This window comes from Rhinopithecus roxellana, chromosome 13, assembly GCF_007565055.1.
Source record: "Rhinopithecus roxellana isolate Shanxi Qingling chromosome 13, ASM756505v1, whole genome shotgun sequence".
Classification (NCBI taxonomy): Eukaryota; Metazoa; Chordata; class Mammalia; order Primates; family Cercopithecidae; genus Rhinopithecus; species Rhinopithecus roxellana.
In genome coordinates this window covers 61,133,983-61,159,849 of record NC_044561.1, presented here as the reverse complement: position 1 = coordinate 61,159,849, position 25,867 = coordinate 61,133,983, and positions in this window count along the sequence as shown.

Here is a 25,867-nt window from a genome sequence, read left to right as displayed (position 1 = left end):
CCAGTAAGGCTGACTAAATTATAAGAGTGTTTCAAAAGATGTGTCTTCGATCAGATCATTACTTGCAATTCCAGTAACATATGCTGAGAGAAGAATTGTTCATGTATCAGAGATTGGACCCAGATCATTTGTTTGACATTATCTAACTACTTGGAAAACAAACAAACCATCACATCTCTATTAGTGTTTCCTAAATGCTGAATGCAATCAATACAAGTGATTGCTCTTTAAATGATAATGCCATCACTTCCTCCAAAAAGCATGATGGACATAGGCTTTTTGCTTTCATCTTTGTTTGTATTTCAAGCTAAGATAAGCATGGTATTTACACATCTCATTGCAGGATTATTTCCCTTGGAGAGAAATTTTTCAAACATGATGTTGTCATAGAAGAATATCAACACACAATTTTTATATAGATGAAGAAAGAATCAAAGAAAGAGATGAATTTAAAAATTCTCAATTCAACTGAATATTTACAGAAAGCTTTCCACACATTTTTTTCCTGGTTAAATTTCTTCTTCAAGTATTAAATATTATCCCAGTTAATTTTTTATAATTTACTTTTTTAACTATAGTGTAGATAATTTTTGAGTGTGTTTAGAAAATTGTTCAGTTGTGGCTTTATTAATTATTGTAGTTTAATAAATTTGAATATCCAATGAAAACACCCAAAGCCTCATGAAATTTAAAGAATATATAACAAAATTGTAAATGCATGTTTGCATGGCTTTAACTCTAAAGGTATAGGCTTTAAAAATAAGAATTCACTTGTTTCTATTTGGTTTTCAAACTAATTCTAAATTTGTCCAGGTTGTCATGATCAAAAGTAACCTTTTCAAACTGTGATGTGTGGTTCAATACTTGTATCTAAAACCAAAAAGAGTCTCTTATTGATCTATTGATTTCTGAGCGCAATTATGGTGGCTTCAGACATTAAAATTGCTATTAACTATGATATTGTTTGGGCAGTGGCAAAGTCATGCTATTAGTTAACATTCAGACTGATATTGATTGGATTTTTTCAACAATAAATATAAACATATTAGACATCAGTGTTCAGCTATTTCTTTTTGACAGTTATAACCATAGCAAAAAGAAAGACTCAAAGCATGTATTGAATGACCATTCCCATTCCTGAGGCAAAATTAATTACTGCTTTATTTGTATCCATATAGTACTCTGCATATGCCTCTAATGGAATGTTTATTGTGTAACAATTATGATTTATTTTTGTTCATGGATTCTAAGTTCTTTAAATTTCACTACCACTCTTAATAGATAGGCTCTCATATATTCATCATGGAATAACTATTTTCAAATGAATAAATTTATGGTGGACAAATAAATAAAAAAATTCAACTAGCAAAAACAAGCCTAGAGAGGCACGATCAATACAACTTTGTGCAATGATGGAAATGTTCTAGATCGGTTTTGTCTAACACAGGAACTACTAACCATATGTGACTATTGCATTTTTTATTTATGGCTACTAAACTAAATCTTTTATTTCATTTAGTTTTAAATAAGTTAAATTGAATGCATGATACACAGCCAACTAGTTAGTATTTACTCTATGGGAAAGCACTTTTTGGAGGTTCCTTCAGGAATAAATTTTGGCAATCTTTCAAAAGTGTAGATAATTTCCTTTCTTAAAGGTTGTAAGTAAATCAGAAGTCTGAAATGGAAATTCAACCAAAGATTCCCTAAAGCCATGAGCCATGTGTTATAGTTATGTATTCATTAGTATCAACCAAGAAAAAAAAAACCATCAAATGGCTAAATAAAAATCATTAATAGTGAGACAATATTAAAATACCACATTTGAATTCTTCAAAATTAATGACTTTTGCCATCATGATTAATTAGTGAGCCCCAGATGTGGGGGAAAAAAGTGAAGTAAATGTGAAAGAGAGTAATGGCCAACATGGTTGGCAACTGAAAAGAAGTGACTTATCAACCCAACTTGAAACCTGTGGGTCTCAGGCACAGAATTTCCAGAATGTCCTAGTCTAACTCACAATGTCCCAAGACCACCAAACCTCTTCCTGACCTGTTCAGATTCTGGTGCTAACTTTTTCCCTTTGGACTTATTGCTATGTCATTGATTGTTTTTAATTTGACATGCTTTCCTCTAGCTTAAGTAACTCATTCATTCGGTAGTTACTGTGTATCACCTATATGCTGTTCAGTGTCCTAAATACTGGTACAGATCTGAACAAAACAGAAAATCCCTGCCATCTAGAGCTCAAAACCAGAGAGGGGGAATATACAGTAAATGAACAGACTATGTAATTAAAACATATTGTATGCTACTGAATGACAAGTAAGTACTATGGAACAAAATACAGCAGGAATGTGGCTAGGGTGTGTGTGTGTGTGTGTGTGTGTGTGTGTGTGTGTGTGTGTGTAGGATGCAAGGGAATAAAATATATATTTAAACGAAAAGAGGCAGGTGCATGAACAGGGGTGATGAGGCTTGGGTGGGAGTCTTTGAGGCAGAGGCATGCCTGGTTATTCTGAGGTGAATCAAAAGCGATGTGTAGCTGGAACAAAATTCAATCAGGGATGATAGTAGGAGGTGGTTCAGAGAGGTAACAAGTGCCAAACAGTGTAAACTTTGAAGGCCATTTTGAGAACTTTAACTTTTATTCTGAATGTGATGGAATAACTTTGGAGGAGCAATGTGAGTTTTGATAGAGTTACTCTGATATTCTGGCTACTGTGTTGAAACAAGACTGTGAGGGGTCACGAGCAAAAGTTGCTTTTGCTGCTGTTTAGTAGTTCATGATTAGGAGACTCTGCAATAGACCACATAAGAAATGACAGCAGTCTAACCAAGGTAGTAGCTATGGAAGTGATAAGAAGGAATAAATTTCTAGAGGTTTTTAGGTACAATAAATGGATTGGACAGTCTGGATAGATTTACTGGACATGTGAAAAGAGGAGTCAAAGTTTTTAACCTGAGCAGGCAGAGCAAGATGATTGAATACAAGACTTCACCAGTTGTCCTCCCCACAAGAACATCACATTGAACAACTATCCACACAAAAAAGCACCTTCATAAGAACCAAAAGTTAGGTGAGCAAACACATACCTGGCTTTGACTTTATATCACCGAAGGAGTCACTGAAGAGGGTGGGAAAGACAGTCTTAAATTGCCAACACCACCTGCATCCCATCCCCAGGCAGTGGTCATGTGACACAGAGAGAAAATCTGTGCACATCGGGGAGGGGAAGTGCCGCGATTGTGGGACATTGCATTGGAACTCGGTGCTGCTCTGTCACAGCAGAAAGCAACATGGAGCCTAATTCAGCTGGAGACCACAAAGGGAGTATTTAGACCAGCCCTAGCCAGAGAAGAATGACCCATTCCAGCAATCAGAACCTGAGTTCTGGCAAGCTTCACCATCCTGGGATAAAGTGCTCCGGGATGCTAAATAAACTTGAAAGGCAGTATAGGTAGGTCACAAGGACTGTAATTCTTGGCAAGTCCTGTTGTTGTGCGGGGCTCAGAGCCAGTGGACTTAGAAGTCCTTGCACCACTCATACACCAACCCAAGGCAGTTCAACTCACAGCTCGCAGCTCCAGGAGAAAATTCTATCTTCCACTTGAGAAAAGAAGAGAGAAGAATAAAGAGGACTTGGAACTTGGATATTATCTCAGCCACAGTAGAATGGGCATCAGGCAGAGTCCTGAGTCCCCCCATTCCAGGTCCTAGCTCCTGGACAACATTTCTAAACACACACTGGGCCAGAAGAGAACCTACTGCCTTGAAGGGAAGAACCCAGTCCTGGAAAGATTCATCATCTGCTCACTAAAGAGCCCTTGGTCCCTGAATAACGAGCAGCAATACCCAGGTTGTACTTGTCAGCCTTGGGTGAGACTCAGAGCTGTGTCGGCTTCAGATGTGACCCAGCACATTTCCAGCTATCATGGCTATGGGGAGAGTGCCCTTCAGCTTGAGAAAAGGAGTGGAAAGTATAAAGGAAACTTTGTCTTACAACTTAGGTACAAGCTCAGCCACATGGGATAAAGCACAGAGTAGCCTCTGGAGGTCGCCAATTCTAGGCCTTGGCTCTTGGATAGCATTTCTGGACCTGTCCTGGGCCAGAGGGGAGCCCACTGTCCCAAAGAGAGAGTCAGAGGCCTGGTAAAATTTATCATAAGCTGGCTGAAGAGCCCTTAAGCCTTGAGCGAACATCAGCTGTAGCCAGGAAATACTCACTGTGGGCATGGGTCAATGGTGGCCATGGGAAGAGACTCCTCTGCTTGTAGAAAAGGGAGGAATGAGCAGGAAGAACTTTGTCTTGTGGCTTGAGTGCCAGCTGAGCCACAGTAGAATAGAGAACCACACAGATTTCTAAGGTTTCCAACTCTTGGCCCTGGCTCCTGGACAACATCTCTGGATCTGCCCAGGGCCAGGGGGATCTTGCCACCCTGAAGAAAAGAACACATGCCTGGCTGACTTTGACACCTGCTGATTGTAGAGCCCTAGGGCCTTGAGCAAACATAGGCAGTAGACAGGCAATGGTTACCATGGGCCTCAGGTGAGAGCCAGTACTGTACTGGCTTCAGGTATGATCCAGCACAGTCCCAGTGGTGGAGGCCACAGGGTTGCTAGTATAACCCCTTCCCAGCTCCAAGCAGCTCAGCACAGAGAGAGAGAGAGAGAGAGAGAGAGAGAGAGAGAGAGAGAGGGAGAAAGGGAGGGGGAGAGCGCGAGCGCTCGAGCGCGAGCGCGAGCGCGAGCGACTCCGCTTGGAAGAAAGTAAGGGAAGAGAATAAGAGTCTCAGATAATTCTTCTGTATCTTACCAAAGACAACCAAATTTGTACCTCTGAGTCTGCAAGAGCCACGTAATTACTGGGCTTGGGGTGCCTCCTAATGCAGATATGGCTGCAGTGACCAAAAAGACAGATTATAATACCCAAGTCCCTTGGAATGCCTGGAAAGCCTTCACAGGATGAATGGATACACACAAGCCCAGAGTGCGAAGACTGCAATAAATGCTTATTCAATGCCCAGAAAGACACCAGCAAACATTCACAAGCATCAAGATCATCCATGAATACATGACCTCACCAAACAAACCAATCCTGAAAAGACAGAGATATGTGACCTTTCAGATACAGAATTCAATGTAGCTGTTTTTGAGGAAAGTCAATGAAATTCAAGATACCACAGAGAAGGAATTCAGAATCCTATCACATCACTTTAACAAAGAGATTAAAATAATTAAAAAGATTAAAGCCTAAATTCTGGAGTTGAAAAATGCAACTGACATACTGAAGAATGCTTCAGAGTCTAATAGAATTGATCAAGCAGAAGAAAGAAGTGGGAAACTTGAAGACAGGCTATTTGAAATTGCACAATCAGAGTAGACCAAAAAAAAAAAAAAAAAAAAAAAAAAAGAATTAAAAAGAATGAAGCAGGTCGGGCGCGGTGGCTCAAGCCTGTAATCCCAGCACTTTGGGAGGCGAGATGGGCGGATCACGAGTCAGAGATCGAGACAGACAGGGTGAACCCCGCTCTACTAAAAATACAAAAAAAGCCGGGCGAGGTGGCGGCAGTCCCAGCTACTCGGGGGCAGGCAGGAAAGGCGTAAACCCGGAGGCGGAGCTTGCAGTGATGAGATCGGCCATGCACTCCAGCCCGGGAGAAGAGCGACTCCGTCTCAAAAAAAAAAAAAAAAAAAAAAAAAAAAAAAAAAAAAAGGAAAACCTGCAAAATTAGAAAACCTCAAAACAAATTTACTAATAATATACCTTAAAGAGGAGATAGAGAAACAGATAGGGGTAGAAAGTTTATTCAAAAAGATAATAACACAGAACTTCGGAAACCTAGAGAAAGATAATATTCAAGTACAAGAAGGTTATAGAACACTAAGCAAATATAACCCGAAGAAGACTACCTCAATAAACAAAGTTTTAATAGTCAAACTTCTAAAAGTTAAGGATCAAGAAAGAATCCTAAAAGCAGCAAGATAAAAGAAACAAATAACATAAAACATAGCTGCAATACATCTGGCAGTAGACTTTTTCAGTTGAAACCTTACAGGCCAGGAGAGAGTGGCATGACATATTTAAAGTATTAGAGGAAAAAAATTTTATCCTATAACACTATATCCCCTGGTAATATCCTTTAAACATAAAGACTTTCCCAGACCAAGAAAAAAAAAGCTGAGAGATTTCATCACCACTGCCAGACCTGTCCTACAATACTGAAGGGAGTTCTTCAGTCTGAAAGAAAATGACATTAATGAGCAATAAAAAGTTATCTGAAGGCATCAAACTCACCAGTAAGTACACAGGAAAACATAGAATATTATAACACTGTAATTGTGATACGTAAACTAATCATATCTTGAGTAGAAACACTAAAAGTTGAACCAATCGAAAATAAGAAGTATGACCACTTTTTGAAACACAGACAGTATAAGATATAAATAGAAACAGCAAAAGGTTAAAAAGTGGGTAGATAAAATTAAAATATCAAGTTTGTATCAGTTTTATCTTTGTTTATGGAATCAGTGTTAAGTTGTCATCAATTTAAAATAATGGATTATATCATATACTGGATTAAGAAAATGTGGCACATATACACCATGAAATACTATGCAGCCATAAAAAAGGATGAGTTCGTGTCCTTTGCAGGGACATAGATGAAGCTGGAAACCATCATTCTCAGCAAACTATCACAAGGACAGAAAACCAAACACCATATGTTCTCACTCATAGGTGGGAACTGAACAATGAGATAACTTGGACATAGGGAGGGGAACATCTCACACCGGGGCCTGTGGGGGTGGGGGGCTTGGGGAGGGATAGCATTAGGAGAAATACCTAAGGTAAATGACAAGTTGATGGGTGCAGCAAACCAACATGGCACATGTATGCCTATGTAACAAACCTGCCCATTGTGTACATGTACCCTAGAACTTAAAGTATAATGAAATAATAATAATAATAATAATAATAATGGGTTATAAGATATTATTTGCAAGCCTCATGACAACCTCAAATCAAAAAACATACAATGTATAGACAAAAAATTAAAAGAAAGAAAGTAGAACACCACCAAAGAAAAACACCTTTACTAAAAAGAGGTAAAGAAGGAAGAGAAGACCGCAAAACAACCAGAAAACAAACAACTGAAATGGAAGGAGTAAGTTCTTATTTATCAACAATAACATTGAATGTAAATGGACTAGATTCCCCAAGCAAAAGACAGAGAGTGACTGAATTTAAAAAAAGTACAAAGTAAAAAACACAAGAGCCAACAATCTGCTCCATAAAAAAACACACACACCTATGAAGACACACAGAGACTAACAATAAAGAAATGGAAAAAGGTATTTCACGCAAATGGAAACCAAAAAATAGCAGAAGTATATATACTTAAATCAGACAAAATAGATTTCAAGATAAAAACTATAAAAAGAGACAAGAAAGGTTACTCTAAAGTGATAAAGGGGTCAATTCAGCAAGAGGACACAACAATTATAAATATATATGTACCTACTACTGGACTATTCTGATATACAAAGCAAATATAATTAAAGCCAAGGAGAGAGATCAACTTCAATACAATAATAGTCGGAGATTTCAACACCCTACTTTTAGCACTGAACAAATCATTCAGACAGAAAGTCAGCAAAGAAACACTGGACTTAATCTGGACTACAGATCAAAATAGACCAAGTAGATTTTTTTTTTGACCAAGTAGATATTTACAGAACATTTTATCCAATGACTCCAGAGTACACATTTTTCTCTTCAGCACATGGATTATTATCAAGGATAGACTACATGTTAGGCCACAAAACAAGTGTTAAAATTTTTAAAATTGAAATTATATCAAGTATCCTATCTGACCAGAGTGGAATAAAACTAAAAATCAATAACAAGAGTAATTTTGAAAACTATACAAACACATGGAAATTTAAAAGTATGCTCCTAAATTAGCCAGGCGTGGTGGCACATGCCTGTAATCCAAGCTACACGGGAGGTTGAGGCAGAAGAATCACTTGAACGTGGGAGGCTGAGGTTGCAGTGAGCTGAGATTCGCACCACTGCACTCCAGCCTGGGCAACAGAATGAGACTCCGTCTCAAAAAAAAAAAAAAAAAGTATGTTCCTTAATGATTAGTAGGTCAATGAAGAAGTTAAAAAGGAAATTTAAAAAATTCTTAAAACAAATGATGAAGGAAACAATGGACCAAAAATGATGGGGTATAGTAAAAGCAGTACTTACAGGAAAGATTTAGCTATAAGCCTCTACATCAAAAAAGTAGAAAAACTTCAAATAAACAACCTAACAATGTATCTTAAAGAATTAGAAAAAGAAGAGCAAGCCAAATGCAAAATCAGTAGAAGAAAAGAAATAATAAAGATCAGAGCAGAAATAAATAAATCATTATCATGATCTAGTGAGACTTATCCCAGGGATACAGGAATGGTTCAACATACGCAAATCAGTCAATGTCATACGTCATAAACAGAATGAAGGTCAAAAAACGAAATGATCATTTCAATTCATGCTGAAAAAGCATTTGATAAAATTCAACATCCCTTCATGATAAAAACTGAAAAACTGGGTATAGAAAGAACATACCTCATCATAATACAAACCATATACCACAGATCCACAGCTAGTATCATACTCAATGGGGAAAAATTAAAAGCCTTTTCCCCAAGATCTGGAACACCACGAGGAGGCCCACTTCCGTTGCTATTATTCAACATAGTACTGAAGTCCTAGCTAGAGCAATCACACAAGAGAAAGAAATAAAGAGCATCCTAGTGGCACCTGTTAGGTAAACCACACCCTTTCTACAAAGTTTCAGTTTCACTAGAATTAAGCAATGTGATTTTCTCAATGGACTTCTAGCCAGGATTCTTTTGTGAAGCTATAAAATATATGTGACAATTCAGTTTTCTTTCTAAAAATTATGGGCTCGTTATGACCCCAGAAAAACAGTTTTCAGGAGTTCCTTTGTTTGTACCTATAAATGAATGAAGAAAAATATTTAATATTGTATATATTTTGAAAAATTGAATATCTATGTTATTATAGTAAGTAGGCCAAACTCCAGTGTTTCATCATATGAAATTCACTCCAGGGTTATACTCAGGGGTGTTAAGTGATTTTCCAGATACAATAACTCAGATGGAAATAAGAAACTACAGTGGGTAACATGAGCTATGTTTCATATTTAAAATACGCTAAGTATTATAGAATGTCAGAATCTGACCTTTAATGTAGTTGCAATCCATTTGTGGAAGTATTAGTATCATTACTGACATTGATTTACCTATTTCCCGGATAACTGCAGTACTCATTTGAAAACAATGTTATAGGTGTATGGTATGACCTGGAGGTAAGCATCCCCCATGGCATCTTAAATAGTTGCCGGTAAGATGCCAGGTATCATGAGTTTCTGTTCCATTTCAAAAGTTATACTAGTTTCTTAAAATACACAGCATCTTAATTGGTAAGCTGCAAAGTGTTTGCACAAATGGAGGCAAGATGGCACAGTTCCGGGTTCTTCACCGTCAACTTTCCCGTGCCCTGGAAAGACACGGGTCGACTGCGCAGGCGCAACCCGACCTCCGACAGAGAAGAACCGGAACCGCCTAGCCATGCCTACCGCCCCGCCCCCGCCCCGCCCATGTCCCGCCCACTGCCCGCCCACTCCCGGGCCCAGGATATAAAAGCCGCTCCCGGCGGGCGCGCGGTGCGAACTTCCTTGGCCCCTCCTCCTACGTGGGACCCAGGAACCTCGTCGGAGAACGTCGATGCGAACTTCCTTGGCCCGTCCTCATACGCGGGAACCAGGAACCTCGTCCGAGAACGCCAGTGCGAACTTCCTTGGCCCCTGCTCCTGTGCGGACCTAGGAACCTCGCCCGAGAACGCCGGAGCGACTTCGTCGGCCTCCACCGCCGGAGACCGGTGAACCTCGCTCCCTTTTTCACATTGGCTTGTAAATAAAGTTTTTTTGCCTTGCCTACTTGCCTTTTCTCTGGCATTTGCTCTGGGGGTCGCATTAAAGCAAATCACAAAGATGCTTCAAGATATTATCCTAAAGTTTTAAAAATTAATTTGCCAGTAAAACACAAAAAAGAAGATGCAGGTTTTCTAAAAGATATTTTCAATAAGCTGATGTATTTAAGATGTTTTTAGTCACAGACTCACTAAATTATGCCTTCCTCAAAGTATTGCTATGAGTTCTTTCATTTCAAAATATGTTCTCTTAGCTATCACGTTAAGTAGTATTAAAAATGTGTAACAGTAGACTTTAATTTGTTACTTTTAATAGAAATGTGTTTTACTTCATTTCCAAGACACCAAATGTTATAACAGCTTTTGGTAAAAATGAGATGTTAGGTAATAAAGGACACTATGGTAGGTTACTTTAGCATATGAAGAACAGAAATAGAATTTGAAGATTTGTAACAGTTGTTTTCAAGGTGGCATTTTTCCTTGAGGCAATCACTTAAGATAAGAATGGAATCCAAAGATTAATATTTCATAATGATCAATCACAGTCATGCATTTGCTTACCTTTGCTTTGGTTCAAACTACCCAGGTTATCTAAAATACCAGACTGCTTTTCTTTTAACTGAAATGATATCAGCCAGTGGCCAGACTGATTATCTTATGTTGATCAGAATCACATTAATATGTTCCTTTGATTAGTGTCAAATTAGTTAGGCTTTATTTTCTTTCTTTCTTTTTTTTAATGATTAACTCTAGGTGGTGGAATACAGATAATTGTAATTTTATCTTTTTTTATTTTTTAGTATACTTTAAGTTCTAGGGTACATGTGCACAACGTGCAGGTTTGTTACATATGTATACATGTGCCATGTTGGTGTGCTGCACCCATTAACTCGTCATTTACCTTAGGTATATCTCCTAATGCTATCCCTCCCCCTGTCCCCACCCCACGATGGGTCCCAGTGTGTGATGTTCCCCTCCCTGTGTGCAAGTGTTCTCATTGTTCGATTCTCACCTATGAGTAAGAACATGTGGTGTTTGGTTTTCTAGGCTTTATTTTCTAAATGCCATATATTCAGTGAACAAAATCTTACCAAGTATGAGGTAAATGAGAGAAAGTAGTGGAAGAAATACTCTTGTGGTAAAAAAACTTGGGAATGACAGAGTTGTAAGTATAATTACAGATCCAAATTAATATAACTGAAAGCTTCTTTATACTTTCAATTATAACAAGAAAATGGAATGTGTAGCTAGAAACAAACCTTAAAATTATAAATTAATAATGTTTTGATAGAGATTTCAATGCAACTTAGAAGAAACAGTGTTTGAAATTTTAGAACGAACTGCAAGTCTATTTATGCACACATTTTTACATGTAAGCTTTTTATTAATCACATGGATACTGCAGAAATTCTTTCAAAACTTGATTTAAAAAGATATAAAAGATATAACCCTCTAAGCTGACATCTTCCTCATATGCAAAAAGCTAATAAATACTCAAATGGTTCCTACAGATCTTTGCTTGTCTCTTAGCTATTTCCCTTATCATCAACACATTATCTGAGCCAAGATCTTCTCAGATTTAAGCAAAACAAAGTTCTCGTAAGCCCAGAAACACTAAACAATGTAAGTGAATAATTTTGACAATTTTAAACTTAGTTTGGTTTGCAAATACAAAAAACACTGAATTTTAAACACAGAGTTTCATTTAAAAATTGGACCATTCTTTACCATCTAAACTATTATTTTTTATTTATATCAGATAGCATTCTCTAACAAAGATTTTTCAAGATGGATCTTCCTTTTAAATTATTCATGCTAATAATTGACATTGAATGATAAGCTGGCTTTGGTAGATGTAGACATAGCCAGCATATTTACTGTCCATGTTGAACTGTGCAGAGTATTAAACCTTTAAGGTCAAAGATGCACCAATATGAAAATTTGATGTCACTGTATTCAAAACCAAATGGTTATTCCATTATCTTCAGTTCGTTTGGTTAAAAGTGAAATTTATATAAAATCACTAAGAAACATGATCAGTTAGGGACTAATTTTGTGGTTACATGCTGTATTAGTCTGTTTGGGCTGCTGTAAGAAGACACCACAGACTGGATGGCTTAAACAACAGAAATTTATTTTCTCTCAGTTCTAGAGGCTAGGAGCCCATGACAAAAGGGCTGACAAATTTGATTTTTGGTGAGGTCTCTCTTCCTTGCTTGTAGACAGCCACCTTCTTTCTATGTCTGAAGACATATGTATGAAGAAAGACATGACCTTTCCTTGATGCATGTGCCAAGGGTGGAGAACGAGTGAGAGCTTCCTGGTGTCTCTTTATAAGGAGACTGGTTTTATCGAGTTAGGTTCTACCCTGTGAACTCATCTAATGTTAGTGATTTCCTTACTCCAAATACAGTACACTAGAATTCAATTGTGAGGGAACACATGCATTCAATCCATAATATATGCTCTCCTTTTTTCATCCACATTATCAATAAAACATTCCAACTTAAAATGTATTAAATGATTAATTTCAGAATCTAAGCATTTCACTTTCTCAGAAATTATTTGAACACAATTTTCTTTTTATACCAATTCAAAGAAGTTTTCATGGTAACCTTGTGGATTTTAATAAAAAATGTTTTTAAAAATATAAACTTTATTCAAATGTACTTCTGTCTTTTGCTGTTCTATAAGTCACAACACATAACTCAAATTCTTTCAGGACACAACCTCTAAAATCCAAAAGATTTTCTGCTTTTAAAGAAGTCTACTTTTAGATTACGGATTAAGTCAAACAATTCATTATGTCAGTTGTTCACTGCTGAATTAGAAATGTTTCCTGTCCCAGTTCAATACATTAAGGAAAGAAAAAAACCTTCAAAATAAGTCTCTATGAAATGTTTGGTTGTACTTTTCCCTGGCCAAGGAAATTCACTTATCTTCTGGTCTTCAAACTAGAAGCCTTTTTTTGTTATTAAATTAACACCAAATTAATAAGCAAAGTACCCTGTGGGAACCGAGTTTAAATATAATGAGGCCACATTTTTGATTACCTATTCGGAAGCAAGTAAATTATTTTGTACCATATAAGCGTTTATTAAAATAAAAATTTATATGAACATTTTAACAATTCTCCATTTATAAAATCTGAGTCTTAACATTTTTAGGCAATAACGTGCTTATAGTAGTGAAATAAAAAAATAATTGCCAATAACAAAAAATACGTAACATTTATAGTTAAGGAATAAACTCAGCTTCATTAAACTGATAGCCTGGTTCATATCTTTGTGTTCCTGAGAATAAAACATTAACCAGATATTATTCAGATATTAAATATTCCCTGTTTTTGTTTAGTACGACTGCATAACATATTGCCACAAACTGGGTGACTTAAGACAACAGAAATGTATTTATTCACAATTCTGAAGGCCAGAAGTCTGCAATGAAGGTGTTGGCAGGGCTCTGTTCCTTCTGAGGATTCTGGGGAATAATTCTTCCCTGTCTCTTCCTAGCTTTTGGTGACTCCCCGCAATCCTTCCAGTTCCCTAACTTGTAGCTGCATCGCTCCAATCTCTCCCTCTGTCTTCACATGACCTTCTCTCAGTCTTTTTGTTTGTCCTGTCCTCCCCTTATAAGAATACAAGTCATCGGATTCAAGGCCATCTCAAGATGCTTAACTAATTAAATTTCAAAGACACTATTTCTAACTAAGATCACATTCATAGTTTCCAGGGGTTAGGACTTGAATACACAATTCAACCCACTACAGGCTCAAAGTAAGTAACTGGAATAAAAAATTCAGCTGCTTCAATATTTTTTTCTATTCTAAGAATTGTTAAGATTTTGTGAAACATATCAAATGTCTACAATCTGTGAGAAATGAGATGGGAGATATTAAGAGGAAAACCAGTTATCTTTGTTTATAATTACTTCTCGTGTTCGCATTACTTTCTCAGAAATAAATTATATTTCTAACTGGATAAAAAGAGAAAAAAGTATTTGACTTCCACAGATAAAAGTACTTTTCTTGTGAAAGAAACAAAAAAACAGGTGGAAAGATTCAGCTTTAAGGTTATTATCTTGAGGTAAACAACTTACCTGAAAGTTCAATTTAATAGATTATTGAATTTATTTATATTGCAAATTTCATACATTTTTGTCAGTATAATTCTTTAGGTATAACTACGTCCACAATTTTTGCTTTTTGTATTTTGAGTCAATAGATTTCACTGCCTTCATGATATTATAACTACAAAAAGTAAAATATATTTTTAAAAATACCCAAGTCAACAGTAAGTCCAAATCTCTAATGGCTGAAATCAAAAAAAAAAAAAAAAAAAAATACGGTATCAAATGCCGCAACAGTGCAGAACAAATAGAACTATCATTCTTTGCTGATGGGGATGAAAAAATGGTACAGCCACTTTTCAAGAGCTTGGAAGTTTCTTCCAAAGCTAAACATAGTCTTTCCAGAAGATCAAGAGATCCCCTTCCTGTATACTTACCTAAATGAGTTGAAGGTTTACATCTGCACAGAAATCTGTGTACGAGTGATTGATTGATTACAGCAGCTTTATTCATGACTGCCCCAAGCTGGAAACAACCAAGATGTCTTTCAAACAGTGAATGGACAAACTGTGGTATATCCATAGGATGGAATATTATTCAGTAATAAAAAGAAACAAGCTCTTAAGCCATGAAAATATGTAGGAGAAACGGATAAAGCCACTCTGAAAAGACTACATACTGTAGGATTCCAACTATATGACATTATGAAACAGACAAAACTATAGATATAGTAAAAAGTTCAGTGATTGGCAGAGATTTAGGACAGGAGAGGATGGGTATATAGGTGGAACAAAGGGGATTTTTAAGGTAATGGCAGATATATGACATATATGACACTATATATTCATCAAAAACTACAAACCTCACAATACAGAGTGAATCCTAACATCAACTATGGATTTTAGTTCATAGTAATCTATCAGTATTGATACATCAATTGTAAAAAATTACCACACTAATCAAGATGTTAATAATGGAGGAAATTATCTGGGCAGAGGGAGTATATGGGAAGGAAATTCTCTCTGTGCTATCTGCTCAATTTTCCACAAATCTAAAACTGTTCTAAAAAATCAGTCTATTAAAAAGTAATAAGTTGTGTTTCTTTTATCCTAAATCAAGTTTGATCAAAACAATACCGCCCTTAAAATTTACTGTGGATTACCCGCCTGAGACCATGCTGCCTGGTTTATGAGTAGTCACTCTATTTTCCCCTTTTACATATTTTCTGGAGTTCTGTTACAATGATATCTAAAAGCTGACAAATAAATTAAATCTGTTATTTGAGAACTAAATCTCTGAATGTAAACTTATTAGCATTTTAACTTTTTTATCCAGCAGGAAATTACTTAATCAACTTATTTTAATTCCTTGGCCTGTAGGATATCTTTCAATATATTTAAAATGGTAGTAGACAGGGACTGAAAAGTTTACTTTTAAACCAAAATGCTGTTTCCTAGTAATTTTATAATACTGCATTTTTAAGAACCATTGTTTGTGTTAAATGACAATATCAAAATTCTAATACATGCTTAATTTTGTATTTCCACTCTCTCACTTTGGGTGGTTATACAACATGGCTGTACAGAGCCACAGAATGTAACTTTTCCTTTTGATGATGTAATTACTTCCTTTATTTGAAGGTTTCCATATTTATGTAGTAAAAATATGACATATTAATATAATGGACACATCCTGGAGTCAACAGAGAAAAATTGATTTTGTCTCAGGAATGTCTTTTACCCTTCTACTATTCTACCACAAAACGCCACCAGAAATCTAAAAGTTGCAAAACATTGAGAAATTCTGCTCTTTGGGAGTTTGGAGATTATATTGTTTTTTGTATGGAAACAAATTATCCCAAATAACAATGTCAAATCATATGGGTTAAATTTATTATGGTACCATAGGATATGATATTATTCTTTATTTTGAATAACTATAATGTTGCTTTCTGTTTTTAGTTTAAAAAATCATTGTTTTATAATAAAACTTTATAAATTATATGTTACCATTTGAGACACAAAGGAGGAAAGAGTACAAATAGTTGATGGAAACACAGTCTGTTTTAATATGGTTGAAAATATTTACAGGATCTTTGGGAATGAAGAGTATAATCTTGCTGTTGATTTCCCATTATATCAAGATTAATAGAATGTAAGGCATCCATAAACTATTATATCTACCTAGGGAATATGGAAGTCCTTTGTATAATGCACTGTATAGCATCTAATTGAAAAATCTAATTAGGTAAAACTCTAGATGCTAAAGGAATCTATGTGCTTGCAATTGTCTATGCTATTTGCTGGCCTGTAGACAACTTTCTACTATTTTCAAATAAATAATAAAGTCTACTAATAACAATGGTTTTTCATTAACTAAATGCCTTGTGATAGCCAACTCAACTGTATGCCTCTCTCTTTAATGACTTGAAATGCTTAGGTAAGTTTAAATTATCATGAAATATTTATTTGGTTGCATTTGCAATTTATATGCTCATGTGAGTAACTAAGGTTGACAAAGCTTCCCTTTTGGCTTTTACAGTTTCTTCTTCCTCCTCCCATTTGACGGTCCTTTGCCCAGGTGCCTTTTGCCTCTATGTCATTTCCTGGGCTTTCTTGGGACCCCAATTCTGGAATTCAAAATGGCACCCAGTTTGCTATCAAGTTGGCTATTTTCTCCCTCTGGTTTACTCTTCAAACCTCATCTGTCTGTCTCATCTCTTCACAGTTTCTTAAAGGGTTGCAATAAATTTTTGTTTTGTTTTGTTTCATTTTGTTTTTTGAGATGGAGTCTAGCTCTGTCGCCCAGGTTAGAGTGCAGGGGTGCACTCCCGGCTCACTGCAACCTACACCTACCGGGTTCAGGCAATTCTCCCACTGCAGCCTCCAGATTAGTTGGGATTACAGGCATGCACCACCACAACGCCTGGCTAATTTTTTGTATTTTTTGGTAGAGATGGGGTTTCACCATGTTGGCCAGGCTCGTCTCGAACTCCTGACCTCAAGTGATTTGTCCACTTCGGCCTCCCAAAGTTCTGGGATTACAGGCATGAGTCACTGCACTCGGCCATGATAAATTTTTTACGCTGATTGGCACTATGTTAAATTGAGAATAATAGTTTTATACATTATCCTTCATATTACAGCTATTTAACACATCATTCTCAAATTTTATTAAAGTATACACTTAAATTTATATTTACTTCAGTATGTTAGTTATATTTATAAAAGCACACACGTTTATATTTTCAGCTTTATTGAGGTGCAACTGATAAATAAAACTATACATAATTCACCAGTAAATGTAATATTTTGATACACATATACATTGTGAAATTATTACTATGATCAAGCTACTTGACATATTAATTACCTCACATTGTTACTATTTGTATGTGTGCTCGCATGCATGCGCATGTGTGTGTGTGTGTCGTGAGAAGATATAGAATCTATTTTCTTAGCAAATGTCAAGTATACATTATTATTAACTACAATCACCATGCTGTACATTAGGTCTCCAGAACAATTCATCTGGTGTAACTGAAACTTTGTAAACTTTCACTAACATCACCCCATTGCTCCCCGCCCAGCAACCACCATTCTAGTCTCTGCTTCTATAACTTTGACTTTTTTAGATTCTGCATATGAAAGGGAAGAAAATATTTGTAATAATAACCGTAAAATCCTATTTTATATGATGCAATATTTAATGGAAAGATGTTCAGAAGAACATTGCTTTCTCAATTTTAGTTTCATATTGTGTTTTCAGTAAGTGGACAAAAACTGAGTGAAGATATTTGTATTTCTCTAAACAACACTACTTTCCCAAATGGATTCATATTGATTTTGCGAATGCTTTTCCTCCATCTCTCCCCAAAATAATGTGTTTCTGTCAGTTGAACTGCCAGTCACCACTTACTGTTAATTTCCTACAGCAATGCTATAGCAATGCTGTAGGACATTGAAATAAATATTTCCAGCAAAAGACAGAAATACATTTTTGAAAAGTCCCCCACCTCAATAACAGAAAAAAAACTTCCTAAGATTTAGAAACATTATTATCTCTTCACTTTATCTTAATCAAAGTTTCATACTGAAAATTTTATAGCAATAGCGAGAGTTGTTTGAGATATAGTGTATAATATACCACATTATAAGAGCTGATTAGAATATCTCAGGCACATCAAGGATCTCTGTGTTAATATGCATGATAATCTTGCTGTTACAGTTCAGAGTAGAGATTGATACAGATACTGAGTAATTGCAGCTACTGGAATCTTAAGATGCAGTTCACATTTATTTATGAAATGTACATATGTAGAGCTGGAAGGCATCTTGGACATAATTCTGATCCAACACTCTCATATTACACATGAGGAAACTAAGGTTATGAGGATGTCCATATAACTTGTGTATGTCACTTGATGCTTACCATGGTCCGAAGGGCTGTCACATGCCTCTGACCTCCTCAGAACCCACTCGGAAGGGAGATAATATGCCAGTCACTAACAATCTGTATTTTCATTAGTGTGGCCATAAAAAAAGATTGATTTATTTGTTATTTAAATACTTCGCTGTGCCAGGTAGTATTATTGGCTAGGGATACAGTGGTTAACAATACAGATAATATATAACGTCCCTGCTTTCATTAAGTTTGCTTTCTATTGGGAAGAAACCCAAAGCAAGTAAATAAATTATACGTAAATCAGAAACCTGCAAAAATGCCAAGTGCCCTGCAGATAATTGAAATAGATATAACATGGAAATTCTGTCATATGAAACATGGATAAACGTGGAGGATATTATGCTAAGTGGAATAAGCCAGGCACAGAAAGACAAACACCACATGATCCCAATTACATGTGAAATCAGAAAAAGCTGAACTCATAGAAGCAGGAAGTAGAATGGCGGTTGCTGAGGACTAGGAATGAAGGTGAGGAAATGAAGAGATGTTGGTCAAAGGGTACAAGTTTCAGTTAAAAAGGAGAAGTAAGTTCAGGAGATCTACTGCACAGCATGGTGACTATAGTTAATAATGTATTGGGCCGGGTGCGGTGGCTCACGACTATAATCCCAGCACTGTGGGAGGCTGAGGCGGGCAGATCACAAGGTCAGGAGATCGAGACCATCCTGGCTAACATGGTCTCTACTAAAAATACAAAAAAAAAAAAAAAAAAAAAAAAAAATTAGCCGGTTGCGGTGGCGGCACCTGTAGTCCCAGCTACTCGGGAGGCTGAAGCAGGAGAATGGCAGGAACCCGGGAGGCGGAGTTTGCAGTGAGCCGAGATTACGCCACTGCACTCCAGCCTGGCAACAGAGCAAGACTCCGTCTCAAAAATAAATAAATAAATAAATAATGTATTGTATTAATAACAATGTATTGTATTCTTGAAAATTGCTAAATGAGTAGATTTTAGGTTTTCTCCTTACAAAAAATAAGCATGTGAAGTAATGCATATGTTGATTGATTTAAGCTCAATGTAGTCGTTCCACAATATATACATACTTCAAAACATGTTGTACACAACAAATAAATGCAATTTTTTGTAGTTTTAAAAAAAAGAAAGAAAAATAATGTATTGAATGCTTGAAAATTCCTAAGAAATAGATCATAAATGTTCCCGCAACGAAAAATAAGTATGTAAGGTGATAGATATGTCAGTTAGCTTGATTTAACTATTTCAGTGTATACCTATATCAAAATGTCACTTCGTACACTGTAAATACATGCATACAATTTTTATTTGTCAAATACACATTAGTTTGTTTTTGTTTTTTTAAGAGTAACTCAGTGACTAATTTGAATTGAGGCTCAGGGAAGGGCTTTCTGATAAATGACTTTAAGAGATGACTTGAAACACAAGAAGTTGTATTTATGTAAATAAAATAAATAGCCGTGAGAAAATCAGGAGCGAGACATCTCCAGGAATATGAGCCAGCCTGTGCAAAGGAGAAAGCTGGGGATGAACTTGGCTCCTTCAGAGAACAGAAAGGGCAAGGGGGCTGAAAAATGGAGACCTAGAATCGGGGGAATCAAACAGGATGAAGCCACAGATGTGGGCAGGGGAACGATTACAGGCCTTGGGGATAGGAAATCTATTTCATTTTAAACGTGATTGGAAACCATTGAAGAATCTTAATTTGGGGAGAAGGATGGGGAAACTGAAAGGATACGATGATTTGAGATTTTGATAATTTTTCACAGTTTCTTTACAGAGAAGATTGGACAGGCAGGAGGAAACAGTGAATGGAGGGAGGCTAGTTAGGTAGCTATTTGGATAATCAGGGCAAATATTGTTGTGTTTTGCACAGAGGGGTAGCAGTAGCAATGGAAAGAGGTGTGTGAGGATTCAGGATATGCTAAAAAAGGTAGATTGGATTGGACTTGCTCTACTAAATGGCAGGGGAGAGTGAGGAAAGGAGACATTACAAACTGAAAACTGAATGACAATGGACAATGGTGTCATTTACCAAGGCAGGCAGGTTTCTAGGGCGAGAAAGAAAATCATTATCAGTAAGTCTGAATAATGAATTCCCTTCTCAGAAAACTGAAGAAGTTTGGAACCATTGTAAATCTTGAGTGATGAATTTACTAGCTGGAGGATAAACAAAGGACATTTTTTTAAAGTTTATTTTTATTTTTATTTTTTATTTTTTATTTTTTTCTAAGACAGAGTCTTGCTCTGTTACCCAGGCTGGAGTGCAGTGGCATGATCTTGGCTCACTGCAACCCCCGCCTCCCGGGTTCAGACAATTTTCCTGCCTCAGCCTCCCAAGTAGCTGGGATTACAGGCATGTGCCACCACGTGTGGCTAATTTTTGTATTTTTTTAGTAGAGACTGGTCTTCACCATGTTGGGCAGGATGGTCTCAAACTCCTGACCTCGTGATCCACCCGCCTCGGCCTCCCAAAGTCCTGGGATTACAGGTGTGAGCCACCGCGCCTGGTTAAAGGACTTGTTAAGGTTGCTGTGTAGTGCTTTTTTTTTTTTTTTTTTTTTTAATACTTTAAGTTCTAGGGTACATGTGCACAACGTGCAGGCTTGTTACATATGTATACATGTGCCATGTTGGTGTGCTGCACCCATTAACTCATCATTTACATTAGGTATATCTCCTAACGCTATCCCTCTCCTCAACGTGCAGGCTTGTTACATATGTATACATGTGCCATGTTGGTGTGCTGCACCCATTAACTCATCATTTACATTAGGTATATCTCCTAACGCTATCCCTCTCCTCTTTCCCCTCCCCACAATAGGCCCCGGTGTGTGATGTTCCCCTGCCTGCGTTCAAGTGATCTCGTTGTTCAATTCCCACCTATGAGTGAGAACATATGGTGTTTGGTTTTCTGTTCTTGTGATAGTTTGCTGAGAATGATGGTTTCCAGCTGCATCCATGTCCCTACAAAGGACACGAACTCATCCTTTTTTATGACTGCATAGTATTCCATGGTGTATATGTGCCACATTTTCTTAATCTAGTCTGTCACAGATGGACATTTGGGTTGATTCCAAGTCTTTGCTGTTGTGAATAGTGCCGCAATAAACATACGTGTGCATGTGTCTTTATAGCAGCATGATTTATAATCCTTTGGGTATATCCCCAGTAATGGGATGGCTGGGTCATATGGTATTTCTAGCTCTAGATCCTTGAGGAATCACCACACTGTCTTCCACAGTGGTTGAACTAGTTTACAGTCCCACCAACAGTCTGTGTAGTGATTTTTATGAAATGTTTTGAGTAAAATAATCATGACATGCCTAGATCAGCCTTTCTCAAATGTGTACACTGGAGGAACCCTTAAAAAACATTGTGGATCTCAGGGAATCCCTACCTAAATATAGGTATTTCAATATCTTGTATAATTACATAATGAGTGTAATAATTAAATAATAATTTTATGTATTGACTTTAGCCAACTTGTCCTTCTCTTTTTCTGTGGTTATCCCTTCTCACAGATAATATTAATTCTAATGGTAGTCAGTATTTAGCCAAAGAAAACTTCTTATTTTCCTTCATTTCGTTCACATTTGACTGTATTTTTGGTGTATCTAAGTAGACCTAAATGTCTTACCACAATTTGCTACTACACAAGATGCTAATGAGCAGTGCTATGTGGCATATGGGTAATTTTTCTTCCAACTTAAATACCTTTAAACTTAATGCCTACTCTTTTTTAAAAAGTAGTAGAGCTTATTTTATGATTCTTGAAATTAATCTCTTTCTTTTCTTTTCATAAATTTTAAAGGTTCATGAGGACAACATAATAACTAGCTTAAGCCAAAATGGGATTAATGTGTTCTAAAGATGAAGTGAGTAGATTTAATTTTAATAAAGATAGAAAATGGGTTTTAAATAATTTTATTTATGTACATAAGATTTTACTGACCATGTTGAATAATAAAGTTACTAAAACCTTTGGCCAAAGCAATACAAACAAAAATATAGTCTAATGTCTCTTTTTATACAAGACTTTGAAAACACATTTTCAAAGTGATATGTCCAAGTTCAAATACAGTACTTGTAAACCTATGTAAATGTGTTGATGCTGTGACTTTTTGAATTAAGCTATGCAACCATAAAAAGTGTACCCTAGAACTTAAAGTACAAAAAAATTTAAAAATTAAAAGTATTGTGTTTTAAACTAAAAATAAAGATAGGACTTTTGTCTTTCATGTGAAACTTACGTTTATTTTGCTGCAAAAATACTCATTTGAAACCTAATTTGAGATGCGTACACATTTCTTTTTGAACAGAAATGAAGTGATTTTCTTCCTTGTTCCTGATGCTTATAAAAGAAGAAAACTCTTGCTCATGCATTTAACAAGTTGGAAACCGCAGCAAAAAAAAAAAAAAGAAAAAGTTCATTACTGTCCTGTGAATGTCTGGATATGCTTCATAAAAGTCCAGAACTTGTGTAGAGTCAGATCAGCATATCTCGCACCGACTGTATGATCATATTGCCATCCTTCTCTTAAAGTCAAGTTCCAAGGCTGAGCGGGAGAAGCAGAGAAAGGATCCTCCCTTGCCATAAACTTGTGTTGAAAAGGAGGGACAGGGGTATTCAATGTTATGTAGTTCTTCCAGATGGTTTCAATGACGCCTGACACGTGACACATGCCTTCTCTCAATACTTGCCTTCCTCTTTCTCAAACCCAAGCAGTCAAGGAAACATCTAAAGATTTTCATTTGCAACATGATTTTCACAAGTTTCCTTTTATAAACACTCAACAAAATTTTCAGTGTACAATACAATATTGTTAACTATAGGGAGAGTGTTACACAGCAGATCTCTAGAACTTATTAACCTAGCACAAATGAAACTTCATACCTTTTGAAAAACAACTCCCTATTTCTCCCTGCCCCCAGCCTCCTGGAAATCACAATGCTACTCTCTGATTTTGTGAGTGCGACGATTTTAGATACCTCATATATAAGTGAAATCATGCGGCATTCATACTTCTGCAATGCTGACTTCTTTGCGTCAATCTAAGTCAATCTGACTTCTTTACAACTCAATCACAAAAATCTAACAATGTGATGAAAAACTGGGCTAAAGACTGTAGTAAACATTTTTCCAAAGATGGCATACAAATGATCAATAGGTTCTACAAAAAGATGCCCAGCAACATTAATCATCAGAGAAAGACAAGTTAAAATCACAAAGACATATTACCTCACATCTATGAGGATGGCTATTATCAGCTTTAAGTGCAAGAATCTTGCCACTTGAGGTCAAAACATTTTCCCCAGGACCTTGCAGAGCCCTGGCAACTATTTCACATGAGGAAAAGTGTGTTAGTTGAGTAGGTTATGTTCTATAATCATTTTTTTTATCTTCAATTGACAGCAAAATTTTGCCTACCCTTTTCTTGAAAGTACTCCTAAAATTTACTTTTCAGACCTCTGCCTCCACTAAGATAACAAATTGCTACAGTACCAGGACATTTATGTGCTCTGAGTTCAGGTTTCTAGAGTTTTTAAATCACCCTTGAATGATAATAACATTAATTAATACAAATTAATAAAGCCAGCCATTTGATGGTTGATGAATTTGATAATTTCATATATTCATCTAAAAGTTTCAAAAACTTTTATCTCTAAGATTTTTTATACAAACTCCTCTCTGAAGAAATCAGGGGGTTATTACTGGGTTGATAAAAATATCTCATGGAGCCAGTATAGATGACCTACCATTCGTACTGATGTAAGCAAGGAACTCCCAAAATAGGCCTTTTATTTCCAGATACGAAAGAAAATTAAATCTGTCTTGGACTTCACTAACATCAAGTAACTCTTTTCAGCAAAAAATTTTTCTTGGTTTTCACCATCATATTACAAATCTTACAAATACTACAATATCATAATTATTGGTGAAATCTGTTGACACAACAACCTGAATAGAAAACTTACTGTTTTTATCAGTTTGCTATACAAAATCTCTTCAGCCTTACATGATATGATGACTTGACATATCAAACCACTGCAGAGAGGAAACGTCTCAACTTTCCCTAGAATTTCACTCCCCATAATTGTACACACTACCATTAGTGGGTTCTCACCAACATAAAGTCTCCTTTTCTAAGAAATAAATTCTGCGTCTGCTACTAAATAATGTGCTTCCTGAGCCTTTTCACTGAGTAAGACTTTTTCAGCAAAAGCTTTACTCTCTCTTGAGAATCCAATGACTCAAAATAATCAGCACTTTTACTTTTCAGATCATTTGGATTTGCCATGAAGTGTCTTTTTTAATTTTGCAGAAGCCATTGCTACGTTCATCAGTTTTTTTGCCACAAACAGAGCACAATGGAAGAGGAATGGAATCCAATGGAATTGGATTTCTAGACAATAAAAAATCTACTTATAAGTAGCTTTCATTCAAAAGGATTTGTGTTGTGTCCCTCGTTGCACTGGTGCAGCAAAATTATTCCTAAGATTGTGTCTACACCTAGGCCTAGAATCTTCCTCTCCCATCTCACAGATTTTTAAAAATCATTGCCTTGGACCAACAGACACATAAAATACAGAAGTTAACAAAATGTGAGATAGAAGGACATAATAAATGTGTAAATGAGAAAAATGCCAATTATATGAAAATTTCATGATGCAAATAATTTCTAACTTATTCATATTTTGCAATGGTTTTGACAACAATGGTATGGGAGCAGCTCAGTCATGAAGAAAAAAATTCTTATTGGAATGAAAATACCCTCTTACTTTCCTATTGAACTTTGAAATTTGTCCACTTCAGCCAGGCTCGGTGGCACATGCCTGTAATCCCAGAACTTTGGGAGGCCAAGGTGGGCAGATCTTCTGAGGTCACAAGTTCGAGACCAGCCTGGCCAAGATGGTGAAACCCTGTCTCTACTAAAAATACAAAAATTAGATGGGCATGGTGGCATGTACCTATAATCCCAGCTATTCAGGAGGCTAGGATGGGAGAATCGCTTGAACCAGGGAGGCAGAGGTTGCAGTGAGCTGAGATCTCACCACTGCACTCCAGCTGGGGTGACAGAGTGAGACTTCATCTCAAAAAAAAAAAAGAAAAAGAAAAAAAAATTGACCACTTCTATTAGTTGGTCTGAAGTGCATAGGGTAGGTTGTGCAAAGTAATTAATGAGTGACAGGCTGACATTATCATCTCATAAAACTCCCTCCCATGCAATTCAGCTCTTAACAATTATCGATGTTCTCCCCAATCTTATATCAAAGGTTGAGACTAGACTAACTTAAATGAAAATGGTCTTCATGCTGTGATATAGGACTGAAAGGCCACCAATGAAATTGGCATG